The sequence below is a fragment of the Haliotis rufescens genome, unplaced genomic scaffold, assembly GCF_023055435.1.
Source record: "Haliotis rufescens isolate VD_foot unplaced genomic scaffold, xgHalRufe1.0.p SCAF_12, whole genome shotgun sequence".
In the NCBI taxonomy this organism is placed as follows: domain Eukaryota; kingdom Metazoa; phylum Mollusca; class Gastropoda; order Lepetellida; family Haliotidae; genus Haliotis; species Haliotis rufescens.
In genome coordinates this window covers 29,068,851-29,083,946 of record NW_025963802.1, presented here as the reverse complement: position 1 = coordinate 29,083,946, position 15,096 = coordinate 29,068,851, and the positions used below count along the sequence as shown (strand labels likewise).

Below are 15,096 nucleotides of genomic sequence, written 5' to 3'. Positions count from 1 at the left end.
TTATCACTCACACAGACACACACATCTCCCGAGTTTGGACATCGCCTTGTCGTGCGGCCAACACACTGCTTACTGCTCTAACATGGGTGTGATGAGGGCATATGTATTGCTAGTTTTTGTTTATACATGTATGGGTCAGTATACCTACTCCGTTGACGACACACCCGGACTAGGCCGGGTATTCGATGGCATTGGTGCCATCAGTGGCGGAGGGGTGAGTATCCTTGACTTTTGAGCTTGTACGAATGACGACAGTTTGGTTGGTGAATATGATTTACTGATAAATATGCTTGACTTCTTGTAAGACTTATGGTCTACAGCTATGTTGGGGTGAACTGTTTGTTTAATGTAATTGTATTTGGTTGGGTTTCTAATTGTGAGAATGTTGACCTCATTTGTGAGTATGGTCTATTGGTGGTGAATGAGCTATCTTTGTGACAATTTCGATCTTTCAAGCATACTATACTGTGTTTTATTTGGTGCTGTTGAATATTGAAACTGACCAAGAGGTTGAATTACAAAGGCTCACGAACCTGTTAATTTCAGGCTACATCAAAACTGTTGGTCAGCTACCCAAAACAACAACGAGACGAACTTCTGGACTTCCTGTTTAAGGTAAGGTATGACCATCTTCACGGTGATGTTTTCTGTATATTCATGTTAATGTTACTGGTCATGCAACAAGGGACATACATGAATGCTGTAAATAATAAATAAATATATCATAACATTGAGGCAAGTGTGTTCAAAACGGATTCCATTGGGTGTAATAGGCAAAATAGCGGTAAAAAGTATATGAATGGATCGCTGAAAATCAATGATGACACCAAGTTTTCGCGAAACGTGTAAGCATGCCATACCCTACCGGAAGCACCCGCCACTCACGAAATGTGCATACAAGGTGCTTGTTTGTAGCCTGACGTCGCACAGCAGTAAACAGATTTCATACCAGTTCAAGAATGAAAGAAATATGGCATGGCCATTCCAACAACCACTTAAAAAAAATATACAACATTATTGTATCATGTAATCATTTCACCTCCCTGTGTAATGCAGGTCGATACTCTAATTCAAACTATGCTATAATGGTATTATGCTTTCAGCCGAACTTTGGAGCATCACTTCATATTTTTAAAGTCGAGATTGGAGGCGATGCCCAAAGCTCAGGTGAGTCCACATGGACGGAATGCGAAAAGACTTGAATTTGAAGAGCCAGTATTTGCACTGACACCATTTAATGAATGAACTTTTACTCGCTGAGAATAAATACTGTTGGACATAAATTGTGTCTCCCAGAGAATGAACTCTCAGTTCCTTAGAATAAATTCTGTTTGACATGTACTGTCTCTCCCAGAGGGTTCGGAGGCCACACACATGCGGAGTCCGGATGAGCAGAACTACAACAGGGGCTACGAATGGTGGATGATGAAAGAAGCCAAGAAAGTAGGGGTCATTTTTTCATGGCTTCTGCTTACATACTGTTCCACTATGCTTAGTTCAGTGTCAATCATCCACCCTCAAGCTGTATGTATTCAACAAATGTGATATATCATTTCAGCGTAACCCTGACATCAAGCTGTACGGACTTCCATGGGGGTTTCCAGGCTGGCTTGAAGATCCTGTTGCCAGCGTGTATGGTCAGCCAGAGCGCACAGCTCAGTATGTGGTCAACTGGGTGATCGGGGCCAAGAAGTACCACAACCTCACAATAGATTACATTGGGGTACCATACTTTATATGTGTAACCTTCTGAGTGCTTGTCCTATTGTATGGTTACCTTATGTTCAGTAATACAAATATGTATCAGATAGAAACTCTCGAGTTATATTCTTGTTAAGTTTGACGATTTGCATATTTTGATAAATTATAAACAACATATCTAAAATCATAAGATCGCGCTCATAACGAGAGTATGGTTTTACGGCGGAGGCAACCAGAAATGGGCTTCCCACATTGAACCTACGTCGAACGATCGAATGCTTTAACCACTAGGCTATCCCTGCGACATCATTACGTTATCAAATAATGGGCTGTATGTGAATATAGTGAAACTTATATATGCAGAAGGAAACGTTTCCAGGGATAAATGATAACTATATATATATAGACGTTATCAGTGGTAATTCATCAGGGTTTTCGTCCTAATGAGGTCAGTTAATCTAATCACCTTCGAAACTACCACAAGAATCTTTTGAACAGTTTATTTCAATAAGTCAATGTGTGGAAAATGTATCACGTAATTCATTTTAACTTTCATATCAGTACTACCCTTTCATCCGAAATATTCTCTTGCGATATCCTCCGACGTAAAATAATGATCAACGCCACTTGTCTAAACCGTATTGTACAGAAAGCAATATGGTAATGTCTAAGGTGTGAGTGAGTATGGTTTTACGCCGCTTTTAGCAATATTCCAGCAATATCACGGCGGGGGACACCAGAAATGGGCTTCACACATTGTACCCTATGTACGAGCGAACGTTTTAACTACTAGGCTACCCGACCGCCCCTAATGTCAAAGGATATGTGTCGGGTCAACATAAGTAATCGTACATATATTACACAACTTTCAGTCCCTCTAAGAGAATTGATAATGTTGGTTTTATTGCTAATCGCAATCTGTTAAGCTTCGTATTCATTTCACATAGTTTGCATATTATAATAATTATTCGATTCTATGTTAATCATGCTATGTTCCTTGACAACTGTGTTCTCCTTATTTTTTCAGTGTTGGAATGAACATATGTACAACACAACGTATATCAAGGTGATTTGGTTTAAAACATTATTAATGACACATAAGGACGATTGGTATCTTTTGTTTTGACAATGTGTTTTAAGTGAAACCATGTTTATACTTAGAAGTTAGAGCCTCAACGATGCAGCCATTTACACAACTGCAGCGTTCTCCTTTCAGACCTTAAGGAAAGTCCTGGACAGCAATGGTCTCCAAGACACGCTCCTCGTAGCCGCTGATTACTTCAAATGGAACGACTTCGCAACTGATATTTTGAATGACCCTGAACTTGACAAAGCCATCTATGCCATGGGGTCAGTATAACACACAACAGTGAGTTCACTTCTCTGGTGGCTGCTGTCATTGTTTTCTCTGTTTATGTAATCAAATTCAAACGTTTTTCTGTTTCATAAATATATTTCTGAACGGGGAGCATATCTCCCAGCGGTCCAGGGCCATGCAATTCAGTATGCAAAAATGCGTCCCAGAATACTCCCATCGTTAGCTCGAATGCTCGATTCGCCCTGAATATGGTTGTTGGTTTAATAGCTGTCGGCTACGTAGTTGTGATCAGGATTTCAACAATTTTTATACGCCTACAACTTTAGTCACTATCCTCCTATATTACGTTAAAGCCTTCTGTCAAAAATGAAGTACTGTTAATACCTTATACATACTGAGTCAAATTAAAAACTTCACATTTTTAAAAGTAATCCCATATATGATATACAACGGACAAATGTATTAGAGAAGGTAATTTTTAATCATTAATGTCCACAGAAGGATTTTAATTAACGGTGGTAACCATAATTTGTTCCAAGCACCTATGGTATTCGGTAATAACATCAACAGTTTAAATCATAAGTCCCAAGCACGAGAATCTGATGGCACACACGTTCAGTAGCGTCTTTGGCCACCATGTGCGTTGACAACTGCCACACAACGCCTCCGCATGGACCTTGTGATGCTTGTGAACACATGATTGGGAAGACGACGCCATTGTTGCTGCAACATGGTGCCAAGATCTTGCAAATTCTGTGGCTGGTTCTGGAGAGTGCGCAAACTTCTGCCAAGAGCATCCCAGACGTGTTCGATGGGATTGAGGTCGGGAGACCTTGACGGCCAGGCCATGACGTTGACTCCCGCATTCTGAAGGAAATTCCTTGTCAAAATTGCTGTTTTGGGTCTGGCATTGTCGTGTTGGAAGTTCAAACCGGGTCCATGTGCTGCCATAAAAGGCAGAAGTTCTGGTGCCAGTACCTGGTCGCGGTAAGTAGCAGCGTGGAGGTTGCCACGGATGGCAAGAAGCCGAGAACGTGCACTGCCATAGAAAGCACCCCACACCATGACACTTCCGCCTCGAAATCTGTCAACTTCCTGTACACAACACTGGGCGTAACGTTCATGGCGGCGCCTCCAGACCGTCGCCCTACCATCAGCAAATTCCTGAGTCCATCGTAAGTGTCGCTGTACCCACAATTGACGTTGACGTCTGTGTGATTGAGTCAGAATCGGCCCTCAGTATGGCCATCGTGCTTGAATGTGAACAGTTCTCAGACGGTTTCGAACAGTTTGCGCACTCAGTCTACCCCTAAACAGTTCATTTTTGGTTGCTGTAGACGCGTCTGTAAATCATAAATAGTCCGTCGACCACAACCCATCGTCCGTGCGACTTCAGCTACGGACGTTCCCGTCTGCAACATGCCGATGGCACGTTCACGTTGCACATTTGAAAGGCGTGGCATGACAAATGGCCGTAAAGACTTTTGTTTTCTTGTGTTTTTCTTTTTTTTTAATGACTGCTAACACGTATGGCTGAAAACACGTGCGGTATTATGGCCACGTGACCAGTTGCACTTGAAAAAACACTTTTGCCACTATAGTGCCGTGCACATGATTTTGATCGATTCACCTGCACGAAAACGGGTGTTATCTGAAGACAATACGTGGCCATTACTGTTTAAATTCCCAATAAGGGCCCACAATGATAACTGGTCAAAATGTTACAAATTTTAGGATAGTGAAGTTTTTAATTTGGTTCAGTATACTTCCTATTTTAGATGCCGGACAATTATTTAATTATCTCCTCCATGTATTTTATTTCACTACACTTTCCCTTTGACACCTTCATATGGAAATCTTGGTATATTTTCTAGGCGAGTAATATACACTGACACACAATGAAATGCGCGATCAGCTTGAACCCGACATGAATGACAAGAAAACAATTTGACAGTACATATTTACCCACCTGACCGTGTGATAATACGGTGCGAGGAGATACTGGGAGATGTCAGTCCTAAAGTCCAACACAGTCACGGTCACGCTCACGAACACAGGAGTCAGCAAATCTCTCGTGTCTTCTGTGTACATGTTCTCTACCACAATGGACACACAGAGGCGGGACTCATAACGAAAGACAATTTATCCGAAGAATTGGATTTGTCAGCAGCCATAGTGAGGACAAAGCTGAATTCTCCTCGCACGATCGTGATAATGCCCAATACGGTCGACGGCACCACTGTCTTCCTGGCCTCAAACGCCGAATCACTGTTATGACATGGATGGCTGTTCTTGCAGATGTTGCGCTCCTGATGGTGCGTTATTGCGTGAAGTCGCCTTAGTCGCACTCCGTGACGAACGATACCTTTTTGTCGATGACGTAACTCGGGTCGGCCAACGTTAAGTTGGTGCACGAGGAGGTGGTTTGCGACCAACAGCTTCGTTCCTCTCGTCTAACGCCAAGCGTGTCATGTTTATGAAATGTTATTTTCTTAAATTCATATTTTCTTTTATACGCCATCATTCAAGGAATTCACGTGCGTTCAAGCATCAGATAGGATGAATTTTAGTGCTTAAGTCCATCTCCTTACACATGATACCCGAAAAACAACATTGCTATATTTGATTGTCGCAGAAATACCCCAAAACTGTGCCAATATTACAATCATTTGAATATGCCTTTTCCAAGTGCTTCAGTTTAGAACTGCAATGTCATTTCAGGGTACACTATCCTGATACTAACAGTACTCCCCTGGCACAGAAATTGGGAAAACCTCTGTGGTCTTCTGAGGATCATTCAGACAGTGATGTAGCTGTAAGTTATTACATACAATCACAGTAAGAGTATTACTTAACTGTGTCTGACAGAATTCCTTCCAGCAAGACACATGTCCCAGAATGTTACAGAATGTTTGTTAGGCTTAGAACCTTTTGACCAGCCCTCGTACTCAATATGCCTGTCTTGGGAAATTAAGTTAGGCATGCCATCTAAATTTAATCGACAACCGATAGTTTGAATTCTTAAATGGTTATGGACATGCTTAAAGGTAATACAACGTTCATGAAATCAAACTACAGAAATGTTGTACACTACTGACTCTTGTTTTTAGAAATGGAATCGTAACTACGTTAACGGATACATGACAAGGTAAGTCAAGTAATATATATCTATATTTAAGATTAATTAACGGAAATTACCCTCCGATAACCATCATATTTTGTAAGAAGACATTCATTAAGCAGGGATGAATTTCACTCAAAACTTGCGCTGACACTGCGTGTATCAGGACATTATGTTTGATTCACTTCCTCCTAAGATTTAAGTGTATAATCGATCCAATATAACAAAATTAAAAATAGAATGATTGAAAGATCCTTTTATTTGCATCAATTCTTATGTCATAGTCAATGGTTTATTATTGGTCTATCTGATCTGAAATAGATCTACGGTCCAGTGGCGATGTAGGAAATAGATTCAAGAACGCACTTGAAAATGAAAGCCCATCAGCCCATTATCAATTTATGCATTCCTATATCCTTCCAGCACTATCGTATGGTCAACTCTGTGTGGCTTCTATTCCATGCTGCCTTTCTACCCAGCCGGTCTCATGGTGGCCAATGAACCGTGGAGTGGACATTATAACGTCTCCCATTTCGTGTGGTTTGCAGGTCAGTTGAACACCCATTAATGCCTATGGTATTGTATCACAAATGTAAACAAATATGATCAAAAAAGGATGACAACCATACCGACAGACTGGCTTTGGGGTATGGATATAACTGTGGCTACACAAGGTATCCTCTCCTGATACTTACACGATCAATCACTGGGAAGTTTTATCACAAAATTCGACGAATGCATAATGGCATGAAATCTCTTTTATTCATTTGTGACAACGGACTCACCTATGTTGCAGCTCACACTGGTCAGTTTACGAAGCCCGGGTGGATCTACCTGAAGCACGGATATGGGGTGGGGACCCTGGTGAAAGGAGGCAGCTACGTCTCTCTGGTCAGTCCGGACAAGAAGGACCTTACAATCATCGTTGAGAAAATGGTGAGAAGAAGTCTTAATTGACAAGCCATAGGACTCAGATACTCTAGGTTTCTGAGCAACGAATTAGCAAGCGTAACCATTCGAGTTCGGAAAGGCAGGGCCGTGTTTCTAGCCTATCTCCTAGTTGTTTGCTTGGTTTCTTAGATCACTTTCATATTGAAATAACCTTGACATGATATGCTGTTGTTCAGTCCTCTTGTTAAATGATACCAGGTAAGTGCGACCCTCGCAAGTGTGATCCTAAACTATGTGTCTTTCTAGTGACTTACCATTCAGTCTTCTTACGTACCGTTATTTGAACATGTAGAATATATATAAACGTCTTCAAAAACATGTTTCCATTATATTGTCAATGTCGTACTACAACAGTTTCTGATATGATATTGACTGATTAAATGCCATATCATTATGCACCTGAGTCAACGTAAAGTCACTTCAAATCATTGAGATGCCACGTCCATGACTTATTTCAGAATAGTGACACTGACCATGTAACTGCAGAAATGGAGACCGTCACATTTCACATCAAAGGGAAATTTGTAAGTTTTGATATTTCAGAAGAAAATCTCATTACTCAGAGAGCACTGATCTGTTTGCATATCTGTTATATGTATATACATTATATTTAAACACTCCTAAAACATACTTTAGGATTCCCACAATAACCTGTGAAGCTTAAACTGTTTGTATACTCGTTCGACAAATGTGTATTCATTTCCTGTTTAATGGATTTTATTTCGAAAAAATGTCCCTTTGGCCAAACACTAACACCACTTGATTGTTGAACGCCAAGGGATTCTACAAGATTATGCATCACATAAACGATACATTTGTAACTGTTTAAAGCTGCGTGAAAGACAGCTTATTCACTTATGCCCTTGCATCATTCTTTAGTTTTAGTGTATATTATATGCCGTATTTGGTTTTTTTCTGTTCAAAGGCCAATATTGCACAGCTCAACTGCTGGAAAACATATTTATCCTCTAATCCTGAAGATTATCAAACATTTATGAAACAATCTCCCGTTAAGGTAAGCTTTTCATACGTCATTTAACTAAGCTGTTAATAGAACTAAATAGAGATCACACTAATTTGCCTAACATAATTTGCATAATATTGATCTTACATCATTTGTTATATATAACAATGTTAATGTAGAATAGATGTACCGGAAAACATTAAGGCACAATATCAATTTTATGTCCGAAGCTTTGGTTTACTGCGTGACCTTTAACTTGTAATTAGTTGGTACAGTTGGGGTGGTTAAATGGTTGGAATAAATACACATGCATGATTTGAATTCATATATTAACGAATGAAAAGACGCGAGGGCGCCTTGTATTTTATTGTAAAAATGACCTTTACAACAGGTCATAAACGGAACCTTCAGTCTGACTATCTACCCGCAAATGACCTTCACCTTGACGACGTTGACGGTGGGAAACAGGGGGGAACACCCGAAGCCCCCCAAAACCGCAGCGTTTCCACTGTCCTATGTGGAGGACTTTGAAAGTAAGAATGACATGAAAGTACTTCCCTTTGACATTTCGCCATGACATTCATTGATTCATGTTAGGCTCTAGACAGTGTTGTTCAGTTGCGTGGCTCTCTGAATCAAATGTTTACTTCATTTTTCATACACTGGTTTTAAAAAAAGTACCCATTTACAACAGAATTGATTTCACATTTGAACGAAACCTTCTGTTTTCCAAATGTTTGTTTTGTGACAATAAGCAGATGACGCAGGCAAAGTCATCTCATATCACATTTCTTGTCCGTAACTTTTTTTAGAACCTACATGAAGATCAATAATTAATTGTAAACTTATAAACTGATAAATTATGAACTAAAATGAGAATATTTTTATCATGGGACAAGTTGGTGAATTTTGGTTGTCTGTGTAATTTAGACATTCCAGGCATCTCGGTTGAAATTTTTTATTTAACGAAATGTTAAATGGCAAATGGCAAAAAATGCTTAAGAAACTGAATATCCTTATTTTTACTGCATATGTATTTCCTGTGCTGCCTCTGTTATGCAATGATTGACGGAGGTGATGAAATAATGCTCTCATTCAAGTATAGAAGATGGCATGTACAATGTTTGGTGAACGATAACAATGCTTGACTAAACACCCTCATCTGCTCTATTCAAAATGACAGTGGGCCTTTGTTTTAAGCGACTGTAGCGTGTACGCATATTCGCCTAAAAATCTACCACTTAATGCTTGCAATAAGCATTTAAGGTCAAGGACGCCGGAGGCACCAATGTAAAGGTCATGAGACGTATGGTTATTGAATTTGCTAATATTTAAATAGCATGCAGAATATAGGAACACTTGGATTGTGATATTTTAAATATTTCAGAGTATGAGGAGGGTGTAGAGCCCTATTATCTGGCCCCACAGAGTGGGTCGTTTGAGGTCAAGGACGTTGGAGGCACTCATGGAAAGGTCATGAGACAGATGACCTTGCAGCGGCCTGTGGTCTGGTGTCGAGGAGATTATGTCGAGATGGGCGTAGCGGTTGTTCAGACAAGCCGGTACATTGTCATGAATGATACAAATGAAGAACATTTTACAAATCAGCATCTTTGTAACATGAATCTAAGCACACAATTTAATCGATAACTAAAGAAACCTACACTACTCTATCCAGCACTTCATGTAATGCTACTGATAACTTCCGGAAATTGATGATTCTCACTATCGAATACTGAATCTGGCAAATCTTTGTTCAGGGATAGTGTCGTCATTGAGTGTGACATTAGAGTGGGATCTGGAGCGAATGATTCTAAAGGAGCCTTCGTCGCCGCCCACCTGGACCAAGGAGGATGTTCTCTGGTACTGGGAAAGGGTGTCTTCTTCTTCATCTACCCCCAGAGCAACATATTCATGGTCACAACAGCATTTGGTATTAGTATTTGGTTCACTTTCTGAAATAATAATTGAAAATTGAGTATGGGTAGTCGTTTGGGGATAGATTTGTGACTCGCAAGACACACACAGTGTCTTAGCCTGGCTGATTGGATATTATTTCACATAGCTCTAATTTCTTGAAATTTCACCAGTTTTATTTGAACACAGCCTTACATCCATGATATTATCATGGTTATTGTGCAACATTTGTTGCTTACGATACAAAATATACTATGATATTTATTACAATGAGGATAATAATTCTTACGATACTGATGATTCTTGTTATATTAATGTTGCTAATGAGATGAACATGTAAATGCTTAAACTACTATGATACTAATGAATATTTTTACTCATGTACTTATTATGGTGATGTTATTATGAACCTAGAATACTCAAGTACTGATAATATTAATGACAAGTACGTATAACGTATAATTCGAAAGCTAATGCTCATTAAATAATGCTAATATATATAAGGTTCTAATAGGATGTGTCACAAGAGCAATCGGATAAAAAATGATGTCATCAAATGAGTCTTGGATTATTTTGTTTCAGACATGCAAACTGTCTTAGCATCCGGGAGGATGCTTGAGGATCTGGACTGGAACACAGTGTCCCTTACTCTCGAGGTATGGCGAGGATTAGTGGCTCATTTAAATAATCTTTCTTTCAATATGTAGTGTATGAAGTGTTGTCTTCAAAGTGACACCCCCAAGCTTTTAGATGTACATTTGGGCTTCTTGACTGAGCTGTGCGAACTTTGTCACTTTTCATACCAGGTTAAGATTTAAATCTTGTATACAAAGCAGTTGAAACGGTCTTGCTGTTATTGATACGAGTCAAAAATGTAAAATGTTAAATGTTAGGATACACGATAATACCTATGTACAGTTTGAGGTAGAGAAATCTGAATTGAATGTAAAAAAATGCCTGACATCTTACAGTTTAGTAATTTTGTAAAAGCTGGTTTATTACTTATTTTTACTTTTAATAAAAAACACTGGAAAATTCGTTTTTATACGTTTCTATTTTTCAGGATACTCAGGCAATTGGTTTCATCAACGGCAACATGATGTTCAACGTTACTGTACCATCTGATCTCAAACGTGGCATGGCGGCGGTAGGATCGGGGTCATATGGTTACGCCGACTTCGACAACTTGAAGATAGCAGTACCTTCTATGTAGTTGAAACAAAGTTGTTTTTCGGTAGCATTGAGCATATCCCTCTACGTTCTGCCCGTGGAAATATCGTATCTGTTTTGGAAACAAATGTGCGACATTGTCTGAGAATATAAAACATGTACAGAAATAACATCAACACTGCAAGTTCTAGATACCAGTCACATCCCATAATGTTCAAATTATTCATTTTGTTGTGGACTAATTAAAACAGGAAACATGCAGGGATGCTGCTCATGAAGAAGAAGTGTAACATTTGTTTCAGTTTATTATGTAGACTTTTGGTCACAGTGTCTGGTAGAATGATAGAACGGTAGGGTGAATGCATATCACATGTCATTGTTTAGTGTACCGATATTGTATCACGTGTCACAGGTCAATGTCGTACTTTGTTCTCCGAGCGGGCAGGATCTGACCTTGAAATGATACTGACATTCGCACTGTCCGTGTTCGCGTACGTGAATAAGACCGATATAAGTAGGATAACAGTGAATCATAGTGTGATACCATTGAGGTATATTAATAATATATATTTATCAGCAGATTTATATGACCGGTTCCTTATCCTGGATTTGAATTGCAAAACTTTTAGTGACCTCGACATTCAAAAACACATTTCAACAGTGAGACATGAAGTGAAATTAAATTATAAGTTACATTTTTTAATGTGGTTTGCGTTATTTTGTTCACGATTGTAGTTTTCGTTGTGAGGACTATTTCTCCTGATGTAACAGCGTTACAAGTATGAATTCACAGAAATCATTACAAGTTTGTTGTTCTTATTCTTGGCACGTAGGTAGTTCGGTAGACACTTTCGACACACAGAACCTTCTCCACGATATTTGTGATGACACAACGTTTTCGTACGATAATTTAAGATGTCCTACCTTATCGACCCTACCCGGTGTGTCATGACATAACCAAGCTTAACACAAAAGCCAAAGAAATCAGTTCACATATTATACATACATGTATCTGTAGAAAGCGGACGTGTTCAGTCACCGACATTATTATACAGAAGATGAGTGTTTCATTTAAATATTGAGTGCCGAAAATAGTATGTAACCTTTTAATCTGCCTGCCAAATAAACCTGGTAAACATCATTCAACTACTGAGTAAAATACCTACATGTACACACTCACTCTCAAGCATACCTTCTTCATATCATGAACAGCTTGTGAAGCTTGGTTATAGGACGACATTACATAATACATTGCATCATCAGTCCGGGTAATAATAAAATTGTGCATTTGTTACGCGCTGTTTTCGACCCAGAGCGTACTTAATTATTACCCCGGTCAATGGATCAGTGTGCACTCAACAACCATTCTCAGCTCCCTGGGGAGTATTCAACCTAAGCTGCCTGTGATGCGCTGGAAGGTTAACATGGCTGCTTCATCCTACCGGGTACTCATACAGAGGCACATTTAAAAAAAATTCACCTGCCCAAGGTAACCCTCAGGAGCCAATCTGCCGAAAACGGACACCAACCCAATTCAAGGATTATCCGCGTCCAACGCTGCATAACTTCACCTGATTTGTGATATGTGCGTTGTGCACAGGACCATGTTCCCCCACCCAATTGTCGTAAGAACCAAACGTGTGACTTCGAAAACGCGTGGTATCATCAGTATTTGCTGTGCTTATGATATATTTGAAATCGCACAATTTCTTATGATTGTGGAAAGGGTTTTGTTGCTTTTAATTGGCTGATTGCTTGTCGCCGCACCGCAAGGGCTTGGATCGTTTCTCATGGTTTCTCTCGTTGGTTAGTCCGGTCGTAATGCATCAATGAATATTGCTTCCATCACACACATTATCATTTTACATGAGATCACTATTGAACTTTTTGACAATTATGAGGGTTATAGAAGTATAACTTGTTGTTGTTGACTGATAATTTATTCGCACTGTCATAAATATGATTCTAAAAGAAGGGTAACTTATATGTTGCTTTTGTTGACTTAAGAAATACGTTTGACTCGGTGGAAAGGAACAAACTTTTATAACTTCTCCAAAATGTTGGAATATTTGGGATGCTGTTACAGAGTATTAAGAGTAAGTATTTAGTATTTAAATCTTGTGTTAAGACAAATTTACAGATTTATGTGATTGTCCTGTGGGATTGAGACAGGGGTGTGTCTTAAGTCCAATCCTGTTTTCTCTATTTATAAATGAATCAGCTACAGAAGTTGTTAGGTCATCTGATGGGGGTGTTCAGTTATCACCAGATTTATTGGAGTTGTTTCTATTACTCTTTGCTGACGACGTGGTTCTTATTGCAGATAGTGTAAATAGATTACAGAAACGGTTAAATGTATTGTACAATTATTGCAAGTCATGGACATTGCTTGTAAATATGTCAAAATCAAACATAGTTGTATTCAGGAGGGTTGGGAGATTAGCAAGAGTTGACAAATTGACATATGGTGACTTTAATGTCGAAGTTGTTATCAATATAATTATCTTGGTGTAGTACTCACAGGTCAGTTAAGTATTTCTCAAAGTAGATACGTTGCAATAAAGGCCAAGAAAGAAGTATGTGAAGTGCTAAGGACAATGTATTGTTATGGTCAGTTTCCATACAATGTTTACTTTAAGGTATTGTATTCAGAGATATGTTAACTCCAGAGTGGTTAAGTAGTCTACCATCTAGTCAGGTGAGGTGAAATTGGGTTTAACGTCGCGTCCAAGATTATTGCACTTATATAGCGACGTGCATGCACGTGTATGTGTTTGTGTGGCTGCTTGTACTAGTCCGGACTGATGCCGATTTAAAGTGCTAGCTCACTGAGATACCATGCCGCAGTTTAACATGAATACCCCACTCAGACACAGTATACTGACTCCGAGCCGACCAGTCCTTGTTTTAGCCCCTTAATGCCGAGCGCCAGACAGGGTAACAACAAGTACCATCTTTTAACGTCTTTTGGTATGACGTGGCCGGGGATCAAACCCCGGACCTTCCGCTCTCCGGGCGGACGCTCTACCACTAGACCACGGAGGCGGTCTCTACCATCTAGTAGTAGATATGATCTGACTCGGCATTTAAGTTAGAACCTGAGTTGTATATTATAGATTCTTCATTTGCTTTAAATCGTCGCGAGTTCGTACTGGTATGTCCAAGTTATCTGTTGAACAAGGATGATATAAATAGTCAGAGCATATGTGCCCTATGCTGGAGGACGTGTTTAATTGTGTTATGACTGGTCAAGTTTATAAGTCTTATTAAACAGTATCTACCTGTAAAGTATATCGCACACTGTTCTTTGCAGTCGTTCGTAAATCTTATGTCTTCCCAAACACATTGGAAGGTTAAAATTATTTGTCCATAAACCCCTAAATGTTAGGCAACAACACCTGTCTAAACAGAATATTAAAACAAGTGTCATAAAATACAACGTTGTGTCCTCCGCGAAAGAAGTAAGTATATGAGGATTATATGTATCCTATGCATGCAGTAACCTGATCTCTCATTACATGATATATTAATACTTATACATGTACCAACTTGATATCATCGCTGTATACAAAAATGTATACAATAAATACTACTGATTGGCATTGTCAGACATTGATAAACTGATAGTTAAGATTCAAGAGGGGAGATTTTTTGTGCCTGAAAAAAACAAAGATTGATACGCTTCTCATTTCAAATATTGTATGTGTGACATCGTCTGGATACCAGACAACGTTAGTCTTGTCGACAATGATAAAATCGGGACTAACATAGTCAGCATCATACTGTCGTAGTTCACACGCATTCTTGGAATGTTTTGTCCAAACAATGATAGTAGCCCCAGCTGTTGTACGTTGATCACACCACATTGTACAATGCGCAACGAGAACAAGCAATTGAAACATCATAATTTATGAAGCATGTATTTAATGTATTTGAAAAAACCCATTGGCTTCT

At 39.2% G+C, this 15,096-nt stretch overlaps 1 pseudogene; it reads left to right on the top strand.

The window, feature by feature from the left end:
- The window catches only part of LOC124118045, a 53,092-nt pseudogene continuing 37,996 nt past the window's right edge, over nucleotides 1-15,096 (top strand).